General features: G+C 45.3%; 1 pseudogene; it reads left to right on the plus strand.

Annotated features, from left to right (window-relative positions):
- Nucleotides 1–27,500, plus strand: part of LOC139546018 (F-box/LRR-repeat protein 17-like) — a 605,954-nt pseudogene that overhangs the window by 184,094 nt on the left and 394,360 nt on the right.

A 27,500-nucleotide genomic window follows, 5' to 3' on the forward strand; every position in this document is an offset into this window, starting at 1 on the left:
TGGCCCGACCAAAAGAAGTCCACCAGCTTGCGTTGCAGGTCTGCAAGCAGACCGGCGGGGGGGTTGAGGACAGCCAGTTTATGCCACAAGGAAGATGCCACCAGGTTGTTGATTATCAGCACCCTCCCTCTATATGACACTTGGGACAGGAGCCACCTCCACCTGGCCAGTCTTGACACCACTGCCTGTGACAGCCCCTCCCAGTTCTTGCTGACCCACCTCTCCGAGCCCAGGTACACCCCCAACACTTTAAGCCCTTCACAACCCCACTGCAAACCCCCTGGAAGCAGAGGAGGAGCCCTATCCCCCCATGCCCCACATAACAGAGCTTTGCTCTTTCCCCAGTTTACCTTAGCTGATGAAGCTCCCTCGTACACCTTCAGACTGGTCTCTAGTTCCTGCATATCTTGCCCATCCCTGACCATCACAGAAACATCATCTGCATATGCTGAGACTGCTATTCCTGTCACCACCTCCATGCCTGTCCAGCACACTCCCCGCAGTCTCCTGCGTAGCAGTCCTAAAAAAGGCTCAATGGCTAGTGTGTACAGCTGCCCAGATAGAGGGCATCCTTGTCTAATGCCCCGTCTCACCCAGACAGGCCTACTGAGCGCCCCTCCCACCTTAACCATACATGACGCCCCAGCATACAACAGCTTCACACAGTTCACAAAGCTCTTCCCAAACCCAAACACAGACATCACATTAAACAGATACTCATGATCCACTCTATCAAAAGCCTTCTCTTGATCTAAAGAGACCAGTCCAAAGTTCACATTAGAACCTCTCGACAAGTCCAACATGTCCCTAATCAAGAACAAGTTGTCCGTGATTGAGCGTCCCGGTACACAATATGTCTGGTCCTTGTGTATTATAGAGTCCAGATGGGACTTCAGTCTGTTAGAGAGGACCTTGGCAAATATCTTATAGTCCGCACAGAGTAATGCCACAGGCCTCCAGTTCTTAAGTTCACACAAGTCCCCTTTTTTGGGCAGGAGAGTCAGTGCCGCCCGACGGCAGCTCATCGGCAACTCTCCTACCTCGACGCATTCACGCAACACGCAAAAGAAATCCTGTCCAATAGTTCCCCAGAATTTTTTGTAAAACTCCACTGGAAGTCCATCGACCCCGGGTGCACGACCGGGGGACATCTGGGTTACGGCCTCTGCCAGTTCATGTGACAACAGAGGAATGTCCATTTCATCCCTCTGTGCCCGAGAGAGCTTAGGGAGTCCTGCGAACAAGACCTGAGCACACATAGGATCACACATTTCTGCCCTATACAATTCAGTATAAAACTCCACAGTCCGCTCCCGCATCTCCCCCACCACAGAGGTCACCCGCCCATCAGACAGCCGTAGACAATGCATACCCTTGGCTTCACTGCTCTGTCTTTCCAAACCAAAGAAGAAGGAGCTGGGAGCATCCATCTCCTTGAGCATGGAGAACCTAGCTCTTACAAGTGCTCCCTTTGCTTTAACCTGGAAAAAACTACCCAGGTCCCTACGTAATTCGGCTAAGTTAGCCTGGAGTCCTACATTGCCTTGCCCCACCATCTCTACCTCCATCTCACTAATACACCGCTCTAGTTCCCCCAATACTCTCCTAGCCTCTGAGGATGAGAGAGCTGTGTACTGTTGACAGAAAAGCCGAATTTGCACTTTCCCCACATCCCACCATTGACTCAGAGACTCATACTCCTCTCTTCGCTGCCCCCATCTTTCCCAAAAAGTCTGGAAACCTGAGCAAAAAGTGGCATCTTGTAAGAGCTTTACATTGAACTTCCAATAAGATGCCTGCCGGGGCCCTGGTGAAATAGACAGCCGAGCCATGGTTATGTGGTGATCCGAAAACCCCACTGGGAGAATGGTAGCACCCAGCAGCCTATTGCTCTGATTCCTGGACATGTAAAAACGATCAAGTCGGGCTGCACTCACCCTAGCCCCAAAAACCTTCACCCACGTATACTGTCTTGTGTTTGGATGTTTAGTTCTCCAAACATCCACTAGGTCAAACTGATTAAAGATGTCCCTTAACACTCCCACTGACACTGAATGAGGCTCTTCCCCATTTCTGTCTTTTGTAAAATCCATTGTACAGTTCCAGTCACCTCCGATCACCAGCGTCTCCTCAGGCGCTACTTGTGAGAGTTCCTGTCTAAGACTCCCAAATAGAACCCCTCTTTCTCTCCCTGTGTTAGGCGCATACACATTTATAAAGACAAAACCCATGTTGTTAATCTCTGCTTTAACAACAAGCAACCTGCCCCTACACACCTCCTTTGAGGAGCAAATTTTTACAGCCAGACCCGGTGCAAAAAGGACTGCCACCCCTGCACTAAGATTTGTCCCATGGCTCAACACACTTGCCCCTTTCCACCAGAGCCCCCAATCAACTTCATTCACCACATCACTATGCGTCTCCTGCAGAAACAACACCTGTACTTTCTTTTGTTTTACATATTCACCCAACACACTCCTCTTTCCCGCATCTCTGGCACCATTTATATTAAGCGAGCCTACCCAAAGAGTCTCCATAAGAAGTGGGAGAAAAGCCAGCAGAGAAATAGACCAATAGGAAAGCTCAAAAAGCCCCAGTGTCAGTAAGAAATTAAACATTTAAACAGTGTCTGAAGGTAAACCTTTACGCACTGTTGTGACCCACTTCCTCAACCTAAACCGTTTCTTGGGTGAGAGGACACCATGCCCCTCATTTCTCATAGCATGTTGTACTGATCTTACAAACTTTCTAGAATCAGGAAAAAAAGCCTCAAGATTAACTTTTTTCCCCTTAGTCTCATTCAGGAACCTTGTCAGTTCTCTCAACGTGTACTTAGACCCCTCTGGTTGACTGGCTGTCAGCTCCGGGCCAATTGAAGAGGAGTCTGAAAAAAATAACTCCTCATCCTCTTCCTCAGACTCACTTTCCTCCTCTTCTCTATCTCCCACCCTGACCACCTGCTCTTTCTCTCTGGTTAGGGCCTCACCCACAGCAACAGGCAACATTTCCATGGTGCCTTTGTCCACACCCTTTTTCCTTTTCCTCTTGACACCCTCCTCCTCCCCCCCTAATCTCTTACACTTCCCCACTATACTCTCCTCATCCACTAGAATAACCTGACTAGACCCAGTATCATCTACACCACCCTCCATAGCATGACTCGGCCCAGCATCATCTGCACCACCCTCCATAGCATGACTCGGCCCAGCATCATCTACACCACCCTCCATAGCATGACTTGGGCCAGCCTCAGCTACCCCACCATCCATAGCTTGACTAGACTCAGCCTCTGCTATACCACCATCCATAGCCTGCCTAGACCCAGCACCCTCTACACCACCCTCCATAGCATAACTAGGCCCAGCCTCAGCTACCCCACCATCTCTAGCCTGACTAGACCCAGCCTCTGCTTCTCCACCATCTCTAGCCTGACTAGACCCAGCCTCCACTACCCTACCATCTCTAGCCTGACTAGGCCCAGCCTCATCTACACCACCATCTCTAGACTGACTAGGCCCAGCCTCTGCTGTCTGCATCTCCTTACCCCCTGCATTTTGTCCTCGATTTCCCCCATTTGCGCTTGTATCCTCACCTTGTCTACGGCCTTTATGTGGGCACGCAAAGCTCTTGTGCCCCAAATCCCCACATTCAAAACACCGTAGACTATCTGTGCTGGCAAAACCTGCATAGAGCCCCTCCCCATGCCTCACTTTAAAATGCACATTTAGCTGTTGCTCGTTGTTGTTCAGAAACATAAACACTTGCCTCCGGAACGAAACAACGTGTTTAACGGCATCTGCCTGAAACCCTGCTGACAGTACACGGAAACCGCTAGCAAACTTACCAAAACGACTCAGCTCTTTCCTAATTTGATCATCCGTGATAAACGGAGGCAAATTTGCCACTACAACTCTTGTTGAAGGGGTAGAGAGAGGTGAAATTGACACCAACACATCCCTTACAAATATTCCGCTAGCAATTAGCCTACCGACCAAATTAGCCCTTTTCATGAACACAACCACAGCTTTGTTCATTCTAGAAGCAGAATGTATAAACTCAGCTCCTACCTGTTCACCGACCGCGAGCAGAACCTCCTCCACCTTAACTCCGTTCTCAGGAACACACCTGAATCCATGCTGTATAGACAGCGTCTCCTCCGCGCTAGGCTGAGAAGCCATTGCGCACACTACACCTTCCAACCCCCAGGAAAGTTACTCTGTCCTCTTCCACCCTAACTTTGAAAAAAAAACTTTGGATACCGCCAAAAACAAATATTGCATTAACCCTCCACCATAGAAAATAACATGTAAAGAAAAGAATCAAGAAAGTTAGTTAGGATAGAGCTTTCCACACCAAACACTCAGACTCCAAAAACACCCAGCATGCACCGAGAGAGAGAGAGAGAGAGAGAGAGAGAGAGAGAGAGAGAGAGAGAGAGAGAGAGAGAGAGAGAGAGAGAGAGAGAGAGAGAGAGAGAGAGAGAGAGAGAGAGAGAGAGAGAGAGAGAGAGAGAGAGAGAGAGAGAGAGAGAGAGAGAGCGCATGAGAGAGAGAGAGAGGGAGCGCATGAGAGAGAGAGAGAGAGAGAGAGAGAGAGAGAGAGAGAGAGAGAGAGAGAGAGAGAGAGGCAGAGAGAGAGAGAGAGGGAGCGCATGAGAGAGAGAGAGAGGGAGCGCATGAGAGAGAGAGAGGGAGCGCATGAGAGAGAGAGAGAGGGAGCGCATGAGAGAGAGAGAGAGGGAGCGCATGAGAGAGAGAGAGGGAGCGCATGAGAGAGAGAGAGAAGGAGCGCATGAGAGAGAGAGAGAGCGCATGAGAGAGAGAGAGAGCGCATGAGAGAGAGAGAGGGAGCGCATGAGAGAGAGAGAGAGAGAGCGCATGAGAGAGAGAGAGAGAGAGAGAGAGAGAGAGAGAGAGAGAGAGAGAGAGAGAGAGAGAGAGAGAGAGCGCATGAGAGAGAGAGAGAGGGAGCGCATGAGAGAGAGAGAGAGCGCATGAGAGAGAGAGAGAGAGAGAGAGAGAGAGAGAGAGAGAGAGAGGGAGAGAGAGAGAGGGAGAGAGAGAGAGGGAGAGAGAGAGAGAGAGAGAGAGAGAGAGAGAGAGATTTATTTATTTTAACTTGTGTGCTTTAACCATTTGTACATTGTTACAACACTGCATATATATAATATGACATTTGTAATGTCTTTATTGTTTTGAAACTTCTGTATGTGTAATGTTTACTGTTCATTTTTATTGTTTATTTGACTTTTGTATATTACCTACCTCACTTGCTTTGGCAATGTTAACACATGTTTCCCATGCCAATAAAGCCCCTTGAATTGAATTGAATTGAGAGAGAGTTCCGGAGTTCCAAATTAAGCAGCAGCAGCTGAAAAGATGAGCTCCTAAAAATATTGAGATTTATATGGTTTTTAGAGTAAAGTACATCGAAAAAACAAAAGAAAACTGCTAGACAGAATAGGAGACCAAACAAGCAGCAAACAAAGAAGAAAGGATTCTGAAAAAGTAACAATTTTTCATAAAATTATACAGTTTTCTTAGCTAGCTAAGTTGTTTACCTGTTGCTAGGCAGTTGCTAAGGACTCTCCTGAAAAGAAGCTAGCTAGCTAACAAGGAGTGTCTAGTTGACAGAAGAGAAGAAGGGACAAAGTGGGACAAAATAAGGACAGAAGAAAAGGGAAAGGGGACATCAAGGTGAAGCAGTCCTCTAAAGACATAAAAGACAATTAAACAAGAAACAACACTTCTATTGCAACATCAGCCAACATTACCAGCGTTGCTATGGAAGTTGTTTACCCACCAGACATCAAAACAGAGAAAGCTAAGAAAAGTTTCAAAGGTTTGTTGATGGGACAGAACCATGAATGCCTGTTTGCAGATCTTACCAGTTGCAAAACAAGAGCAAATTTAATTTTTAATACCAAACGAGGGCACATATGGAAAAGGGTTATTTGCAACCATTTCCCTTTTTCAAAAAAGAGAGGCATCAGCCAAGGATGTCAGATCAGCATTTTTGAAGAAGCTGACCATAGCAACACATATCAAACAGTAAACGTATATAATAATGGAACTGTATTGATACAAGGCAATGATTCAAGCCTCCAGGCTTTTGAGAATAGGTTTACTACCCTAAAAGCAGAAGCTGAAATCATCTCAGAAACTGAGGAAAAAGTCAAGGAGGGAGATGACAGTGAAAAGCAGGCCCCAGCGGTCTCTGTGACCCAGCAAGAAGCCCTCAGTGTCCCTCTACCTACCTCACCTGCAGCAGACAGAGCCAAGGACATGCCTACAACACCAAGAACACCTGCTATGCAACGTTTCCACAACACCCTCTCTCTAGTTGAAGCAGAGGTCATAGAACTCCGAGAGAACAAGCTTCAAGAGGAGGACACTGTCCAGAAACTTAAAGAAGAGATGAAACAGTTCAAGGAGGAGAGCAGAGCATCTATTGCTAAACTAGAAAGCAGAATGGACAAACTGAGTCAGACAAATGATGACCTCAGAGACCATCTGAGCACAACAAGAAAGCAGCTAGAGCAGAGAGAGAGGTACATTGACCTCCTCAACCAGCAGCGAGTCATTATGTCCTCTGCATCTGGAGAACATGTCCACCAGCTTGGCATAACACAAGCAGAACCCGAGACCAGCATGGCCTCCACCACACAGCCTGATGACACTGCACCAGCCTACCAGTCTGCTCCAGCCCAGGTCAGCCAACCAGCCTCTCAGTCTGCTCCAGCACAGGTCAGAATACCAGTCTCCCAGTCTTCTCCAGCACAGGTCAGAATACCAGTCTCCCAGTCTGCTCCAGCACAGTGTGCTCCAGCCCAGGTCAACCTACCAGCCTCTCAGTCTGCCTCTCAGTCTGCTCCAACACAGTGTGCTCCAGCCAAGGTCAGAATACCATCCTCCCAGTCTGCTCCAGCACAGTGTGCTCCAGCACAAGTCAACCTACCAGCCTCTCAGTCTGCTCCAGCCCAGGTCAGCCAACCAGCCTCTCAGTCTGCTCCAGCCCAGGTCAGCCAACCAGCCTCTCAGTCTGCTCCAACACAGTGTGCTCCAGCCAAGGTCAGAATACCATCCTCCCAGTCTGCTCCAGCACAGTGTGCTCCAGCACAAGTCAACCAACCAGCCTCTCAGTCTGCTCCAGCCCAGGTCAGCCAACCTGCCTCTCAGTCTGCTCCAACACAGTGTGCTCCAGCCAAGGTCAGAATACCATCCTCCCAGTCTGCTCCAGCCAGACAGTCACCCACAACTGCAATCCTTATTGATTCAAATGGGAAGTTCTTAGTCCAGGAAAGACTATTCCCTAGACACCAGGTGTATAAGTTCTGGTGTCCTACAACTGACAGTGCAATGCAGCTACTCAGTCAGACCAGGATTGACACCCTCGACAACATCATCATCCACACTGGCACAAACGACCTTCATGCCAAAGGTGAAGATGTATCTGGGGCAGTGAGAAGAGTGGCAGAACGGGCACAGGCTGTGTTCCCAACAACCAATATAGTTGTGTCCACCCTCCTACCAAGAAAAGACTTCCCAGGACAGTTGATCGACAAAATAAATCAACAGATCACTGTGGACTGTGCCTCACTACTCAACGTCAGAACGGCTCACCACCCCACTCTGACATGTCAACACTTATACGATGATGTACATCTTGATCAGGACAGTGTCAGAACCTTTGCCAAGGACCTAAAAGATGCAACACTTGGCAGGGACCCACACACCCATCACCCCAGCAACAGAGGTCCCCCGCCCCACCTTCTGAAACAACAGTACCTCCACCATCCCCAGGAGAAAAGAGCCAGACACGGCTTATTACAGCACAGCTCTACTAGACCAGGCCCAACACAACACAGATTTACGAGACCAGGGCCTTCACAACACAGCTCTACTAGACCAGGCCCATCACAACACAGATTTACGAGACCAGGGCCTTCACAACACAGCTCTACTAGACCAGGCCCATCACAACACAGATTTACGAGACCAGACCCGCATCAGGACAACACGACTAGACCAGGCCCAACACAACACAGCTCTACTAGACCAGGCTCATCACAACACAGCTCTACTAGACCAGGCCCATCACAACACAGATTTACGAGACCAGACCCGTCTCAGGACAGCACGACTAGACCTGGCCCATCACAACACAGCTCTACTAGACCAGGGCCTTCACAACACAGCTCTACTAGACCAGGCCCATCACAACACAGCTCTACTGGACCAGGCCCATCACAACACAGCTCTACTGGACCAGGCCCATCAGAACACAGCTCTACTGGACCAGGCCCATCACAACACATCTCTACTAGACCTGGCCCATCACAACACATCTCTACTAGACCTGGCCCATCACAACACAGCTCTACTGGACCTGGCCCGTCACAACACATCTCTACTGGACCTGGCCCATCACAACACAGCTCTGACCACTACTCCAGGGTCGGACAGAACACTGTCCTTCAGAGAAGTACACCACATGATGCAGTCCACACCATGTATCATTCAGATCATCAGCCTACATATGCTGAGGTAACCTCTGGCAAAAGACACCTAGAACAATCAGAGATAGGAGAGGTGCGCCAACTACTGCAACTAATATGCAGACTACTGGGCTAGACGGGCACGCACACACACGCACGCGCACACACACACACACAGGGTTGCAGATTGCATTGTACTTATTTTTTATGCAGTCTTATTCCATTCTTATTCATTTGTTTACAACTATTCTTAATTTTTTATTGGCACCGGTATAATAATAATATTTATATATAATGGTGTGTGTGTGTGTATGTATGTATGTATGTATGTATGTATGTATGTATGTATGTATGTATGTATGTATGTATGTATGTATGTATGTATGTATGTATGTATGTATGTATGTATGTATGTATGTATGTATGTATGTATGTATGTATGTATGTATGTGTGTGTGTGTGTGTGTGTGTTGTGTGTGTGTGTGTGTGTGTGTTGTGTGTGTGTGTGTGTGTGTGTATGTATATGTATATATATATGTATGTATATGTATATATATATATATATATTATTTTGTATTGTTTTCAATGTACTTTACTCAAACCAGTGAATATCACTTATTATAAATGAGATCATTAACTATCAGCTCTTGGAATATCCAGGGACTTTACTCTTCACATTTTGGTTATAAAACAACAAATCCAGAATTTATTAAAAACATCCAGGGACAGGACATCATAATCCTACTGGAAACATGGTGTCGTGGAGACATAGATACTCAGTGTCCCTCAGGCTATAGAGAAAGTTTACTACCATCAATCAAACATAAAAATGTTAAACGGGGCCGAGACTCAGGTGGAATCATCATTTGGCATAAGCAGGACTTGGCACTGAATGAAATGAAAAAAGGTACCAGTCACATTTGGCTAAAACTTAACAAAGGTACAATCTATTGTGACAATGATGTGTACATATGTGCAGCTTATGCTCCTCCTTCAGATTCACCATATTATGATGATCAGTTTTTTGACAATCTCCATACAGAAATCATTACATTTCAGGCAGAGGGTAAAGTGCTTCTTTGTGGAGATTTCAATGCAAGAACAGGTTCTGAGCCTGACTACACTGATGCGGGAGGTAACCACCACATATTTGGTCACCCCTCCTTGTACAGCAGCCCTATTATAAATAATAGAAACAGTCCTGACCAAATACTGAACAAAAATGGGAAGGAGTTAGTGCATCTCTGTCGAGCCTTAGGCCTGTACATGCTTAATGGTAGAATCAGAGGGGACTCTTTAGGTCAGTTTACTTACTGCTCAGCTCTTGGGACAAGTGTAGTCGATTATGCCATCACGGACATTGACCCCTCCTCCATTAGTGCATTCACTGTCAGACCACAGACACCATTGTCAGATCACAGTCAGATCAACGTGTTCTTGAAGAAATTAACCGGCAATATTCATTCAAAAAAACTGCCCAATAAACTATTCAACATAAACCAATCATACAGATGGGCTCCAAACAGTGCAGAGAGATTCATTGAAACATTGAACTCAAAAGAAATGATGAACTCTATACAGTTTTTCAATAACTCACAATACCAAAACAATAAAGATGGTGTCAATTCGGCTACTCTAAACATCAACTGCATATTCCAAAAAGCAGCATCGAAAGCAAATTTGAGAAAACCAAAGAAATGCAACATCAGAAACAAAAAACAAAATGTTTCTGACAAATGGTTTGATAATGAATGTAAAACAATTAGAAAACACCTAAGACAAATGTCAAACAAAAAACATAAGCAGCAAAACAACCCAGAGCTACGATATGAATACTTTGAAACTCTGAAACAGTATAAACATACACTGAAACGCAAGAAACTGAATTATACCAACAAGACACTTGATGAAATTGAAAACGCAATTGACCAAAATCAGTTCTGGGACATGTGGAACAATTTAAGCACAACAAAGCCACAAGAATTAGCCATACAAGATGTAGGAATTTGGAAAACTTATTTTGATAATCTATACAAAAACATCCCACAAAAAGACTTAAAACAGAACCAATTAGAAATTAAAGAAAAATTGAACATCCTTGAATCAGTCATTAAAAATAACCAAAATCCATTAGATTACCCAATAACCCAACAAGAACTAAATGAAAAGCTCAAATCTATTAAATCAAAGAAGGCTTGTGGTCTAGACAACATCAGAAATGAAATGCTGAAAAACAGCACACCTGAGTTGCAAAATGCTGTGCTTAAATTGTTCAACATGGTTTTAACTTCTGGCTGCTTCCCTGATGTCTGGAACCAGGGGCTCATCTCCCCTATCCACAAAAGTGGAGACAAATCAGACCCCAATAATTACAGGGGAATTTGTGTAAACAGTAACTTGGGAAAGGTTTTCTGTAGCATTTTGAATTCAAGAATCCAAACCTTTCTTCAAGAAAAAAATGTAATAACTAAATGTCAAATTGGCTTTCTCCCTAACCATCGCACTACTGACCATATATACACCTTACACACACTAATTAATAAACACGTCCACCAAAAAAAAGAGGGCAAAATCTTTGCTTGCTTTATTGACTTTAAAAAAGCATTTGATTCTATTTGGCACGAAGGGCTATTCTACAAAATTCTACAAAGTGGGCTTGGTGGTAAGGTGTATGACTTAATAAAATGTATGTACACAGAAAACAAGTGTGCAATAAAAATCAAAAACCAAAGAACAGAATTCTTTTCACAATGTCGAGGTATGAGACAAGGCTGTAGTTTGAGTCCAAATCTTTTCAACATTTATATCAATGAATTAGCAGACATGTTGGACCATTCTCCAGCCCCAGGACTCACACTATTTGACACAGAGGTGAAATACCTGCTATATGCTGATGACTTGGTACTTCTATCACCAACCAAAGAAGGTCTTCAACAGAACATTAATATTCTAGAGCAATATTGCCATAATTGGGCCCTGGCAGTAAATTTCCCAAAAACTAAAATCATGATTTTCCAAAAACAAAACAGATGTCAGAAACACAAATATAAATTCACCCTGAACAACACCATCATTGAACACACAAAAAATTACACCTACCTTGGTCTGACCATATCTGCATCGGGAAACTTTAATATGGCAGTGAATGCACTCAAAGAAAAAGCCCGCAGAGCATTGTATGCAATAAAAATGAAGTTATTCAAAATCAACATCCCAATTAGAATTTGGACCAAAATATTTGACAGTGTAATCCTACCAATAGCTCTTTACGGAAGTGAGGTTTGGGGGCCACTCAATAAACTGGACTTTAAAATGTGGGACAAACATCCAATTGAAACCCTACATGCAGAATTCTGTCGGAAAATCCTACAAGTCCAGAGAAATACACCAACTAATGCATGTAGGGCAGAATTGGGCCGCTTTCCAGTAATAATGAAAATACAGAAAAGATCATTAAAATTTTGGCTACATCTAAATTCAAGTCCAAATTCGAGTCTGCAATTTAAAGCACTTCAAACCCAAGAGCTGAGCCCAGAAACGAGCCCTCTCAGTCAGCTGGTGTTGGACCTAACCAACCAAGCTGACACCAGCACTGCTTCAAAACAAAGAATTCCAATAAACAAAATCATGAACCAATCAAAGGACTCATATTTACAACATTGGAAAAACGAAACAAAATCCCAAAGCCGACTAAATTGCTATCTGACCCTAAACAGAGAATATGAATTGGCTGAATATCTCTACTCTGTCAGAGATTCGAAGCAGAGACAGATCCTTACCAAGTACAGGCTGAGTGACCACCGATTGGCAATAGAAACCGGCAGACATAAAAAGACATGGCGACCCAAAGAGGAGCGTGTATGTGGTCACTGCACGACAGGGGAGGTAGAAACAGAGATGCACTTTCTCCTTTACTGTGATAAATATTCCTCACCAAGAGATTCATTATTCACAGAAATGACTACATTTATTCCAAATTTTAACTTATTAAACCCAGAGGAAAAACTAAAAATACTCATGGGCGAAGGAGCAATGGCTCCTCTTGCAGCCAAATATGTATTTGCCTGCCATAGCCTGAGGGACACTGAATAATAACATCTGCATAGTAAGCAGTAACTTACTTATTATGACTGTTATTGTTTTTACTGTTATTGTTATTAGTATTATTATTGTTGTTTATCATTCCAAATAGTAATGGTATGGGTGGTAATGGTAATGATAGCAGTTTAATGATGGTGGTGGTGGTAGTGGTGCATTACACCATACATAACATTCGACTATTGACTGTTACCATTTTATTGTTACTATTTTTATATTTAATTTTGTATTATTATTTACTGCCATTCTATATTATTATTTGTCATTGTTTTAATTGTATTACAATGTATATTGTATACATTGTTGCTTTGGCAATATTGACACAATGTTTTTCATGCCAATAAAGCAGCTTGAATGTGAATTTGAATTTGAGAGAGAGAGAGAGAGAGAGAGAGAGAGAGAGAGAGAGCGCATGAGAGAGAGAGCGAGCGCATGAGAGAGAGCGCATGAGAGAGAGCGCATGAGAGAGAGAGAGAGAGAGAGCGCGGGAGAGAGAGAGAGAGAGAGAGAGAGAGAGAGAGAGAGAGAGAGAGAGAGAGAGAGAGAGAGAGAGCGCATGAGAGAGAGAGAGAGGGAGCGCATGAGAGAGAGAGCGCATGAGAGAGAGAGAGAGAGAGAGAGAGAGAGAGAGAGAGAGAGAGAGAGAGAGAGAGAGAGAGAGAGAGAGAGAGAGAGAGAGAGAGAGAGAGAGAGAGAGAGAGAGAGAGAGAGAGAGAGAGAGAGAGAGAGAGAGAGCGCATGAGAGAGAGAGAGAGGGAGCGCATGAGAGAGAGAGAGAGGGAGCGCATGAGAGAGAGAGAGAGGGAGCGCATGAGAGAGAGAGAGAGGGAGCGCATGAGAGAGAGAGAGGGAGCGCATGAGAGAGAGAGAGAGAGAGCGCATGAGAGAGAGAGAGAGAGCGCATGAGAGAGAGAGAGAGAGAGCGCATGAGAGAGAGAGAGAGAGAGAGAGAGAGAGAGAGAGAGAGAGAGAGAGAGAGAGAGAGAGAGAGAGAGAGAGAGAGAGAGAGAGAGAGCATGAGAGAGAGCATGAGAGAGCATGAGAGAGAGAGAGAGGGAGCGCATGAGAGAGAGAGAGAGCGCATGAGAGAGAGAGAGAGGGAGCGCATGAGAGAGAGAGAGAGGGAGCGCATGAGAGAGAGAGAGGGAGCGCATGAGAGAGAGAGAGAGGGAGCGCATGAGAGAGAGAGAGAGGGAGCGCATGAGAGAGAGAGAGAGGGAGCGCATGAGAGAGAGAGAGGGAGCGCATGAGAGAGAGAGAGAGGGAGCGCATGAGAGAGAGAGCGCATGAGAGAGAGAGAGAGCGCATGAGAGAGAGAGCTCAATGTAATTGAAGACTCCATAGACTCTAACCAATTCTGGGAAAATTGGAAAACACTAAACAAACAACAACACGAAGAATTATCTATCCAAAATGGAGATGTATGGGTAAACCACTTCTCCAATCTTTTTGGCTCTATAACAAAGAATAAAGAACAAAAACATATACATGATCAAATACAAATCCTAGAATCAACTATTAAAGACTACCAGAACCCATTGGATTCTCCAATTACCTTGAATGAGTTACAGGACAAAATAAAAACCCTCAAACCCAAAAAGGCCTGTGGTGTTGATGGTATCCTTAATGAAATGATCAAATATACAGACAACAAATTCCAATTGGCTATACTAAAACTCTTTAAAACCTGTTGAGGATGGGGGCGCTGTTGTGGCTATTTATGCTAATCGTGTAATTTTTTGAAACGGCTTCCCACAAAGTTCTTGATCGTACAATATGCATATTATTATTATTATTGGATAGAAAACAGTCTATAGTTTCTATAGGAGTTGAAATTTTGTCTCTAAGTGGAACAGAGCCCATTCTACAGCAATTTCCCTGACATGGAGTCTTATTTCAGAAATTTTGGCCACTGTTCTGGAGTCAGTTAAAAGGGCACTGTTATTGCTATGACTATACGGACACTGCTTACGTCTTCCCCTGGATGTCTTTACGTGATGACGATTTGAATGGGGTCGATTGCGCGTTCACAGGCACTATAAATTAAAAAACCCTGAGGCTAGTCACTCTTTTGGAGCTGCGTCATGCGCCTAGAGGACACCGACCCGCACCTGTTCCAAGCATTAGTGGAGGGAGTAATATTACTCTGGTCATGTTTCTACTCGTTATGGGAGTTAAAAACATCATAAGGTAGTTAATTTAAAGCGTTTTATAGCAATTTATATCCGTTTAGTGCGATTTTGGGACATTTATTTCTGAAACGTGAATGAATTGCTGGGCACGCTTCCAGTTCATCCCGAACGCAGTTGGCATTTCCACATGGCAAGAGGACAGCTTTCCACCAAAAGACGATTGGACCCAAGAAAGGATCCTTTGCCCAAGATACTGATGGAAGAACAGCTCAAAGTAGGACATTTTTATTATGATAAATCGTGTTTCTGTCGAAAAATGTTAGTGGCTTAGGACGCCATGTTTTTTGACGTAGCTTCGCTTGGCGCAAGCTGTATTGAAAAGTAAGGATAATTTAAAAAATGTAATTCCGCGATTGTATTAAGAATTAAATTGTCTATCAATCCCTGTCCACCCTATATTTTTTAGTCACGTTTATGAGTATTTATGTATAAGAGTAGATCACTGTCTAAGTGGCGCACAGACTTTTTCTGACCAGCTGAGCTACATTTCACATTGTCTAACCATGATTTTGGTGGCTAAATATAAACATTTTCGATCAAACTCTATATGGATTGTGTAATATGATGTTACAGGAGTGTCATCTGAAGAATTCTGAGAAGGTTAGTGAAAAAATTAATATATTTTGGCGATGTTTACTTTTATCGCTCACTTTGGCTAGAATCAATGCTGGGCTGCTATGTGCTATGTGCTATGCTAATATAACGATTTATTGTGTTTTCGCTGTAAGACACTTAGAAAATCTGAAATATTGTCTGTATTCACAGGATCTGTGTCTTTCGATTCGTGTATGCTGTGTATTTTTACGAAATGTTTGATGATTAGTAAGTAGGTAAACACGTTGCTCTAAGTAGTTTTTCTATTCCATTTGTGACGGTGGGTGCAATTGTAACCTATGCCATCTACCTGAAATATGCACTTTTTTCTAACAAAACCTATCCCATACCATAAATATGTTATCAGACTGTCATCTGATGAGTTTTTTTATTGGTTAGGGGCTATAAATATCTTAGTTTAGCCGAATTGGTGATAGCTACTGGTGTTGGTGGACAAATAAAAGATGGTGGATTATGCTAATGTGTTTTTAGGTAATAGATGTACATCTTTACATATTGTGTCTTCCCTGTAAAACATTTTAAAAATCGGACATGTTGACTGGATTCACAAGATCTGTGTCTTTCATTAGCTGTATTGGACTTTAATGTGTGAAAGTTAAATATTTTAAAAAAATATTGTTTTTGAATTTCGCGGCACTGGTTTTTCAGTGGGGGTGGGGGGGGAGTGCCGCTAGCGGCACTCTCATCCTAGACAGGTTAACATCGTCCTTAGCTCTGGCATCTTCCCCAATATTTGGAACCAAGGACTGATCACCCCAATCCACAAAAGTGGAGACAAATTTGACCCCAATAACTACCGTGGAATATGCGTCAACAGTAACCTTGGGAAAATCCTCTGCATTATCATTAACAGCAGACTCGTACATTTCCTCAATGAAAACAATGTACTGAGCAAATGTCAAATTGGCTTTTTACCAAATTACCGTACAACAGACCATGTATTCACCCTACACACCCTAATTGACAACCAAACAAACCAAAACAAAGGCAAAGTCTTCTCATGCTTTGTTGATTTCAAAAAAGCCTTCGACTCAATTTGTCATGAGGGTCTGCTATACAAATTGATGGAAAGTGGTGTTGGGGGTAAAACATACGACATTATAAAATCCATGTACACAAACAACAAGTTTGCGGTTAAAATTGGCAAAAAACACACACATTTCTTCACACAGGGTCGTGGGGTGAGACAGGGATGCAGCTTAAGCCCCACCCTCTTCAACATATATATCAACGAATTGGCGCGGGTACTAGAACAGTCTGCAGCACCCGGTCTCACCCTACTAGAATCCGAAGTCAAATGTCTACTGTTTGCTGATGATCTGGTGCTTCTGTCACCAACCAAGGAGGGCCTACAGCAGCACCTAGATCTTCTGCACAGATTCTGTCAGACCTGGGCCCTGACAGTAAATCTCAGTAAGACCAAAATAATGGTGTTCCAAAAAAGGTCCAGTCGCCAGGACCACAAATTCCATCTAGACACCGTTGCCCTAGAGCACACAAAAAACTATACATACCTCGGCCTAAACATCAGCACCACAGGTAACTTCCACAAAGCTGTGAACGATCTGAGAGACAAGGCAAGAAGGGCCTTCTATGCCATCAAAAGGAACATAAATTTCAACATACCAATTAGGATCTGGCTAAAAATACTTGAATCAGTCATAGAGCCCATTGCCCTTTATGGTTGTGAGGTCTGGGGTCCGCTCACCAACCAAGATTTCACAAAATGGGACAAACACCAAATTGAGACTCTGCATGCAGAATTCTGCAAAAATATCCTCCGTGTACAACGTAGAACACCAAATAATGCATGCAGAGCAGAATTAGGCCGATACCCACTAATTATCAAAATCCAGAAAAGAGCCGTTAAATTCTACAACCACCTAAAAGGAAGCGATTCCCAAACCTTCCATAACAAAGCCATCACCTACAGAGAGATGAACCTGGAGAAGAGTCCCCTAAGCAAGCTGGTCCTAGGGCTCTGTTCACACACACAAACACACCCCACAGAGCCCCAGGACAACAGCACAATTAGACCCAAACAAATCATGAGAAAACAAAAAGATAATTACTTGACACATTGGAAAGAATTAACAAAAAAACAGAGCAAACTAGAATGCTATTTGGCCCTAAACAGAGAGTACACAGTGGCAGAATACCTGACCACTGTGACTGACCCAAACTTAAGGAAAGCTTTGACTATGTACAGACTCAGTGAGCATAGCCTTGCTATTGAGAAAGGCCGCCGTAGGCAAACATGGCTCTCAAGAGAAGACAGGCTATGTGCACACTGCCCACAAAATGAGGTGGAAACTGAGCTGCACTTCCTAACCTCCTGCCCAATGTATGACCATATTAGAGAGACATATTTCCCTCAGATTACACAGATCCACAAAGAATTTGAAAACAAATCCAATTTTGATAAACTCCCATATCTACTGGGAGAAATTCCACAGTGTGCCATCACAGCAGCAAGATTTGTGACCTGTTGCCACAAGAAAAGGGCAACCAGTGAAGAACAAACACCATTGTAAATACAACCCATATTTATGCTTATTTATTTTAACTTGTGTGCTTTAACCATTTGTACATTGTTACAACACTGTATATATATAATATAACATTTGTAATGTCTTTATTGTTTTGAAACTTCTGTATGTGTAATGTTTACTGTTAATTTGTATTGTTTATTTCACTTTTGTATAATATCTACCTCACTTGCTTTGGCAATGTTAACACATGTTTCCCATGCCAATAAAGCCCCTTGAATTGAATTGAATTGAATTGAGAGAGCGCATGAGAGAGAGAGAGCGCATGAGAGAGAGAGAGCACATGAGAGAGAGAGAGAGTGCATGAGAGAGAGAGATTCTGAGTTCCAAATTGAGCAGCAGCTGCTGAAAAAATGAGCTCCTACAAATATTGAAATTTACATGGTTTTTAGAATGAAGTACATCGGAAAAAAGCAAAAGAAAACTGCAAGACTGAATAGGAGACAAAACAAGCAACAAACAAAGAAGATAGGCTTTTGAAAAAGTAACTATTTTTCATAAAGTTGTACCGTTTTCTTAGCTATCTGAATTGTTTACCAGTTGCTAAGCAGTTGCTAGGGACTCTCCTGGAAGAAGCTAGCTAGCTAACAAAGAATATCTCGTTAACAGAAGAAAAGAAAGACAAAATAAGGACAGAAGAAAAAGGACATCAAAGTAAAACAGTCCTCTAAAAACACAAGAGACAATAATACAAGAAACAAGGCTTCTATTGCAACATTGTAGCCAATATCACCAGCATTGCTATGGAAATGTTTTACCCACCAGACATCCAAACAGAAAGCTAAGAAAAGTTTCAAAGGTTTGTTGATGGGACAGAACCATGAATGCCTGTTTGCAGATCTTACCAGTTGCAAAACAAGAGCAAATTATTTTTTTTATACCAAACGAGGGCACATATGGAAAAAGGTTATTTGCAACCGTTTCCCTTTCTCAAAAAAGAGAGGCATCAGCCAAGGATGTCAGATCAGCATTTTTGAAGAAGCTGACCAGAGCAACACGTATCAAACAGTAAACTTATATAATAATGGAACTGTATTGATACAAGGCAATGATTCAAGCCTCCAGGCTTTTGAGAATGTGTTTGCTACACTAAAAGCAAAAGATGAAATCGTCTCAGAAACTGAGGAAAAAGTCAAGGAGGGAGATGGAGAAAAGCAGGCCCCAACGGTCTCTGTGACCCAGCAAGAAGCCCTCAGTGTCCCTCTACCTACCTCACCTGCAGCAGACAGAGCCAAGGATATGCCTACAACACCAAGAACACCTGCTATGCAACGTTTCCACAACACCCTCTCTCTAGTCGAAGCAGAGGTCATAGAACTCAGAGAGAACAAGCTTCAAGAGGAGGACACTGTCCAGAAACTAAAAGAAGAGATGAAACAGTTCAGGGAGGAGAGCAGAGCATCTATTGCTAAATTAGAAAGCAGAATGGACAAACTGAGTCAGACAAATGATGACCTCAGAGACCATCTGAGCACAACGAGAGAGGAGCTAGAGCAGAGAGAGGTACATTGACCTCCTCTACCAGCAGTGAGTCATTATGTCCTCTGCATCTAGAGAACATGTCCACCAGCTTGGCATAACACAAGCAGAACCTGAGACCAGCATGGCCTCCACCACACAGCCTGATGACACTGCACCAGCCTACCAGTCTGCTCCAGCCCAGGTCAGAATACCAGTCTCCCAGTCTGCTCCAGCCCAGGTCAGAATACCAGTCTCCCAGTCTGCTCCAGCCCAGGTCAGAATACCAGTCTCCCAGTCTGCTCCAGCACAGGTCAGAATACCAGCCTACCAGTCTGCTCCAGCCCAGGTCAGAATACCAGTCGCCCAGTCTGCTCCAGCCCAGGTCAGAATACCAGTCTCCCAGTCTGCTCCAGCACAGGTCAGAATACCAGCCTACCAGTCTGCTCCAGCACAGGTCAGAATACCAGCCTACCAGTCTACTCCAGCCCAGATCAGCCAACCAGCGTCCCAGTCTGCTCCAGCCCATGTCAGCCTACCTGCTTCCCAGTCTGCTCCAGCACAGTGTGCTCCAGCCCAGGTCAGCCTACCTGCTTCCCAGTCTGCTCCAGCACAGTGTGCTCCAGCCCAGGTCAGCCTACCTGCTTCCCAGTCTGCTCCAGCACAGTGTGCTCCAGCCCAGGTCAGAATACCAGTCTCCCAGTCTGCTCCAGCCCAGGTCAACCTACCAGCCTCTCAGTCTGCTCCAGCCCAGGTCAGCCTACCTGCTTCCCAGTCTGCTCCAGCACAGTGTGCTCCAGCCCAGGTCAGCCTACCTGCTTCCCAGTCTGCTCCAGCACAGTGTGCTCCAGCCCAGGTCAGAATACCAGTCTCCCAGTCTGCTCCAGGCCAGGTCAACCTACCAGCCTCTCAGTCTGCTCCAGCCCAGGTCAGCCTACCTGCTTCCCAGTCTGCTCCAGCACAGTGTGCTCCAGCCCAGGTCAACCTACCAGCCTCTCAGTCTGCTGCAGCCCAGGTCAACCTACCAGCCTCTCAGTCTGCTCCAGTCCAGGTCAGCCAACCAGCCACCCAGTCTGCTCCAGCCCAGGTCAGCCAACCAGCCACCCTGTCTGCTCCAGCCCAGGTCAACCTACCAGCCTCCCAGTCTGCTCCAGCCCAGGTCAACCTACCAGCCTCCCAGTCTGCTCCAGCCCAGGTCAACCTACCAGTCTCCCAGTCTGCTCCAGCCCAGGTCAGCCAACCAGCCACCCAGTCTGCTCCAGCCCAGGTCAGCCAACCAGCCACCCTGTCTGCTCCAGCCCAGGTCAACCTACCAGCCTCCCAGTCTGCTCCAGCCCAGGTCAACCTACCAGTCTCCCAGTCTGCTCCACCCAGACAATCACCCACAACTGCAATCCTTATTGATTCAAATGGGAAGTTCTTAGTCCAGGAAAGATTATTCCCTAGACACCAGGTGTATAGGTTCTGGTGTCCTATAACTGACAGTGCAATGCAGCTACTCAGTCAGACCAGGATTGACACCCCCGACAACATCATCATCCATACTGGCACAAACGATCTTCATGCCAAAGGTGAAAATGTATCTGGGGCAGTGAGAAGAGTGGCAGAACGGGCACAGGCTATGTTCCCAACAACCAATATAGTTGTGTCCACCCTCCTACCAAGAAAAGACTACCCAGGAAAGTTAATCGACAAAATAAATCAACAGATCACTGTGGACTGTGCCTCACTGCTCAACGTCAGAACGGCTCACCACCCCACTCTGACATGTCAACACATACGATAATGTACATCTGGATCATGACAGTATCAGAACCTTTGCCAAGGACCTAAAAGATGCAACACTTGGCAGGGACCCACACACTCATCACCCCAGCAACAGAGGTCCCCCGCCCCACATTCTGAAACAGCAGTACCTCCACCATTCCCAGGAGAAAATAGCCAGACACAGCTTATTACAGCACAGCTCTACTAGACCATGCCCAACACAGCACAGATTTACCAGACCAGACCCGCCCCAGGACAGCACGACTAGACCCGGCCCATCACAACACAGCTCTACTAGACCAGGCCCATCACAACACAGCTCTACTAGACCAGGCCCATCACAACACAGCTCTACTAGACCAGGCCCATCACAACACAGCTCTACTAGACCAGGCCCATCACAACACAGCTCTACTAGACCAGGCCCATCACAACACAGCTCTACTAGACCTGGCCCATCACAACACAGCTCTACTAGACCTGGCCCATCACAACACAGCTCTACTAGACCCGGCCCATCACAACACAGCTCTACTGGACCTGGCCCATCACAACACAGCTCTACTAGACCTGGCCCATCACAACACAGCTCTACTGAACCTGGCCCGTCACAACTCAGCTCTACTAGACCTGGCCCATCACAACTCAGCTCTACTAGACCCGGCCCATCACAACACAGCTCTACTGAACCTGGCCCATCACAACTCAGCTCTACTAGACCTGGCCCATCACAACACAGCTCTACTAGACCTGGCCCATCACAACTCAGCTCTACTAGACCTGGCCCATCACAACACAGCTCTACTAGACCTGGCCCATCACAACACAGCTCTACTAGACCTGGCCCATCACAACACAGCTCTACTAGACCAGGCCCATCACAACACAGCTCTACTAGACCTGGCCCATCACAACACAGCTCTACTAGACCTGGCCCATCACAACACAGCTCTACTAGACCTGGCCCATCACAACACAGCTCTACTAGACCTGGCCCATCACAACACAGCTCTACTAGACCTGGCCCATCACAACACAGCTCTACTAGACCTGGCCCATCACAACACAGCTCTACTAGACCTGGCCCATCACAACACAGCTCTACTAGACCCGGCCCATCACAACACAGCTCTACTAGACCAGGCCCATCACAACACAGCTCTACTAGACCCGTCCCATCACAACACAGCTCTACTGAACCTGGCCCATCACAACACAGCTCTACTAGACCCGGCCCATCACAATACAGCTCTACTAGACCAGGCCCATCACAACACAGCTCTACTGGACCTGGCCCATCACAACACAGCTCTACTAGACCCGGCCCATCACAACACAGCTCTACTAGACCTGGCCCATCACAACACAGCTCTACTAGACCTGGCCCATCACAACACAGCTCTACTGAACCTGGCCCATGACAACACAGCTCTACTAGACCAGGCCCATCACAATACAGCTCTACTAGACCCGTCCCATCACAACACAGCTCTACTAGACCAGGCCCATGACAACACAGCTCTACTAGACCAGGCCCATCACAATACAGCTCTACTAGACCAGGCCCATCACAACACAGCTCTACTAGACCTGGCCCATCACAACACAGCTCTACTAGACCTGGCCCATCACAACACAGCTCTACTAGACCCGGCCCATCACAACACAGCTCTACTGAACCTGGCCCATCACAACACAGCTCTGAGCACTACTCCAGGGTCGGACAGAACACTGTCCTTCAGAGAAGTACACCACATGATGCAGTCCACACCATTTATCCTTCAGATCATCAGCCTACATATGCTGAGGTGACCTCTGGCAAAAGACACCTAGAACAATCAGAGATAGGAGAGGTGCGCCAACTACTGCAACTAATATGCAGACTACTGAGCTAGACAGACCCTTTAATTCACACACGCACGCACGCACGCACGCACGCACGCACGCACGCACGCACGCACGCACGCACGCACGCACACACACACACACACACACACACACACACACACACACACACACACACACACACACACACCAGCCTCTTTATGAATAATTTAACCTTTCAATCCAGACTCGACAACTTGGGCACGCTGTAAAATAATTTTATTGGAAATGTTTCTAAATTAATATTTAGGAATTAGTTACATTTTTACATACTGAACGCTTCAGAAAATGTGGTATAGGGATACCAAATACAATTTGAGAAAATATTCTAGACAAAGCACACCCTCTTTCGCCTATTTGATGTTCGAACAGGAAAATAAATAAACAGATAAATATAGGTTGTACTGTATTTACAATGGTGTTTGTGCCCCTCTGTTTGCCCTTTTCTTGTGGCAACAGGTCACACATCCAGCTGCTGTGTTGGCGCACTGCTATTTCAACCAATAGATGTGAGAGTTTATTAAATTGTATTTGCTTTCAAATTCTTTATGGGTCTGTGTAATCTGAGGGAAATATGTGTCTCTAATATGGTCATGCATTTGTCAGGAGGATAGGAAGTGCAGCTCAGTTTCCACCTCATTTTGTGGGCAGTGGGCACATAGCCTGTCTTCTCTTGAGAGCCAGGTCTGCCTACGGAGGCCTTTCTCAATAGCAAGGCTATGCTCACTGAGTCTGTACATAGTCAAGGCTTTTCTTAATTTTGGGTCAGTTACAGTGGTCAAGCATTCTGCCACTGTGTACTCTCTGTTCAGGGCCAAATAGCTCTCCAGTTTACTTTGACCTTTGGTTGGTGTCAAGCAATTGTCTTTTGTTTTCTCATAATTTGTTTGGGTCTAATTGTGTTGCTGTCCTGGGGCTCTGTGAGGTCTGTTTGTGTTTGTGAACAGAGCCCCAGAACTAACTGGATGAGGGGGCTCTTTTCTAGATGAATCTCTATGTAGATGATGTCTTTGATATGGAAGGTTTGAGATTCACTTCCTTTTAGGTGGCTGTAGAATTTAACGGCTCTTTTCTGGATTTTGATCATTAGCGGACAACGTCCTATTCTCCTCTGCATGCATTATTTGGTGTTTTGCGTTGTACACGGAGGATGTTTTTTCCCATTTTGTGAATTCTTGGTTGGTGAGTGGATCCCATACCTCACAACCATAGACGGCTAAGGGTTCTATAGTTGATTCAATTATTTTTAGCCAGATCCTAACTGGAATGTCAAATTTGATCTTCCTTTCCTCCTGGGTGCTGTGGGACTCAGCTGTACTGACGTTAGGTGGAAGCTTGTTCTAACCTGGTTGCTCTGTGACAATACAAACAGACACATTTCTATTTCCATGTGTGTAAAGTGAGAAGCAGATCCAGGGGTTCTCTAGCCTGTCTTTTCTTCTCTTTCCACCTGCAGGTTGACGTTAATTGTCACGAGTCTTGTCCTGGAAGCAGACCTGAGCGATTTCCCCTTAGATAGGCCAGCTAATATGTACACATTTATGAAAACAAACATTTATTTAAAAACCTCTTTAGGATCGGACCCTTTTTTTCAATTTTCGCCTAAAATGTCGTACCCAAATGCAACTGCCTGTAGCCCAGGACTTAAAGCAAGGATATGCATATTCTTGATACCATTTGAAAGGAAACACTTTGAAGTTTGTGGATATGTGAAATTAATATAGGAGAATATAACACAATAGATCTGGTAAAAGATATTACAAATAAAAAAACTGTCTCTAACCAGAATATAAAGAGGAGTGGGAGGCCCCGGTGCACAACTGAGCAAGAAAACAAGTACACTAGTGTCTAGTTTTAGAAATAGATAACTCACAAGTCCTCAACTGCAGCTTCATTAAATAGTACCCGCAAAACATCAGTCTCAACGTCAACAGTGAAGAGGTGACTCCGGGATGCTGGCCTTCTAGGCAGAGTTGCAAAGAAAAAGCCATGTCTCAGACTGGCAAATAAAAATAAAAGATTAAGATGGGCAAAATAACACAAAAGGCCAGCATCCATAAAAAATCTGCCGTTTCCAGCTACAATAGTCATTTACAACATTCACAATGTCTACACTGTATTTCTGATCAATTTGATGTTATTTTAATGGACAAAAAAATTGCATTTCTTTCAAAAACAAGGACATTTCTAAGTGACGGTAGTGTAAGTACATTATTTACCTTCAGAGGTGAATGTATCAAACCAGTTGCCATGATAAGTGTTTTGTTTAGCATGGTATTTTCTTCTGTAATAGCTGCTGTAAATTGGACACTGCAGTTAGATTAACAAGAATTTAAGCTTTCTGTCCATGTAAGACATGTCTATGTCCCAGAAAGTTGGCTGTTGTATACAACGTTCTCTAGTCACGTTATCACATATTGAGCAACAACCGTCCCGGTTTAGGGACTCTGATCCCGTAGAGGTTTGTTAGGGTTAGCAGTGTGGTTAGGTTTAAAATCAGATTTTATGACTTTGTGGCTGTGCCTGCTAGTGACCACTCTGCAGAGCTGCCTCCAGAACAAGATTCATTGCGAAAAATGCCAAGCCTGTCTGCCCTTCTCATTCCACCTCCAGCATGTCTGTCTAGCTCTTTCCACCTCCAGCCTGTCTGTCTTCCTCATTCCATTTCCAGCCTGTCTTCCTCTTTCCACCTCAAGCTTGTCTGTCTTCCTCTTTCCACCAGCATGTCTGTCTTCCTCTTTCCACCAGCATGTCTGTCTTCCTCTTTCCACCTCCAGCTTTCTGTCTTCCTCGTTGCACCGCCATCCTATCTGTCCTTCTCGTTCCTCCTCCAGCCTGTCTGTCCTCATTCCACCTCCAGCCTGTCTGTCTTCCTCTTTTCACCTCCAGCCTGTCTGTCTTCCTCTTTCTCCCTCCAGCCTGTCTGTCTTCCTCTTCAAACTCCAGCCTGTCTGTCTTCCTCTTTTCACCTCCAGCCTGTCTGTTTTCCTCTTTCCACATCCAGCCTGTCTGTCTTCCTCTTTTCACCTCCAGCATGTCTGTCTTCCTCTTTTCACCTCCAGCCTGTCTGTCTTCCTCTTTCCACCTCCAGCCTGTCTGTCTTCCTCTTTCTCCCTCCAGCCTGTCTGTCTTCCTCTTTTCACCTCCAGCATGTCTGTCTTCCTCTTTCCACCTCCAGCCTGTCTGTCTTCCTCTTTCTCCCTCCAGCCTGTCTGTCTTCCTCTTTTCACCTCCAGCCTGTCTGTCTTCCTCTTTCCACCTCCAGCCTGTCTGTTTTCCTCTTTCCACATCCAGCCTGTCTGTCTTCCTCTTTTCACCTCCAGCATGTCTGTCTTCCTCTTTCCACCTCCAGCCTGTCTGTCTTCCTCTTTCTCCCTCCAGCCTGTCTGTCTTCCTTTTTTCACCTCCAGCCTGTCTGTCTTCCTCTTTCCACTTCCAGCCTGTCTGTCTTCCTCTTTCCACCTCCAGCATGTATGTCTTCCTCTTTCTCCCTCCAGCCTGTCTGTCTGTCTTCCTCTTTCCACCTCCAGCATGTATGTCTTCCTCTTTCCACCTCCAGCCTGTCTGTCTTCCTCTTTCTCCCTCCAGCATGTCTGTCTTCCTCTTTTCCCTCCAGCCTGTCTGTCTTCCTCTTTCCACCTCCAGCCTGTCTGTCTTCCTCTTTTCACCTCCAGCCTGTCTGTCTTCCTCTTTCTCCCTCCAGCCTGTCTGTTTGTCTTCCTCTTCAACCTCCGGCCTGTCTGTCTTCCTCTTTCCACCTCCAGTCTGTCTTTGACTAGAAGCCCACAGAGCAGACAACGAACCCTCTAATCTTAATGCCCACTGGAAGCTTATTTTGTGTTTAGCCTTGACCGTGACATTTTACACCCTACTTCCCCGTTGTGTGTATTAGATATGGTATAATATCTATAATAATACCTGTATTATCGTGTGTGTGTGTGTGTGTGCGTGTGTGTGTGTGGGGGGGCTAATCCATCCTCCTTGCTGAGTGTGTAAAACAATAAAATATATTATTGAGTTGGTAATCCCTTCTTAACCTTGTGCTGAAGGAGACTCTATGCACAGCAATCACATGTGTGTCTCTGTGTGTACTGACCTGTACCTCTGTCCTAGCTATGTAACCTGAGCAGTCTGGACTTGCGGCACATCTCAGAGCTCAACAACGAGACGGTGATGGAGGTGGTCCGGAAATGTAGGAACCTCAGCTCGCTCAACCTATGTCTCAACTGGAGCATCAATGACAGGTACGCATGCACGCACGCACGCACGCACGCACACACACACGCACGCACGCACTGGTTATTGCTTACTCTAAGGCTGCGTTTAGACAGGCAGCCCAATTCTGATCTTTTGCCCAATTATTGGCCAAATAACTCATCGGATTCGTCAAAAGTCCCATTTTGAGAAAAAAATATCAGAATTGGGCTGGCTGTGTAAATG

This window comes from Salvelinus alpinus, chromosome 19 (genome assembly GCF_045679555.1).
Source record: "Salvelinus alpinus chromosome 19, SLU_Salpinus.1, whole genome shotgun sequence".
In the NCBI taxonomy this organism is placed as follows: Eukaryota; Metazoa; Chordata; class Actinopteri; order Salmoniformes; family Salmonidae; genus Salvelinus; species Salvelinus alpinus.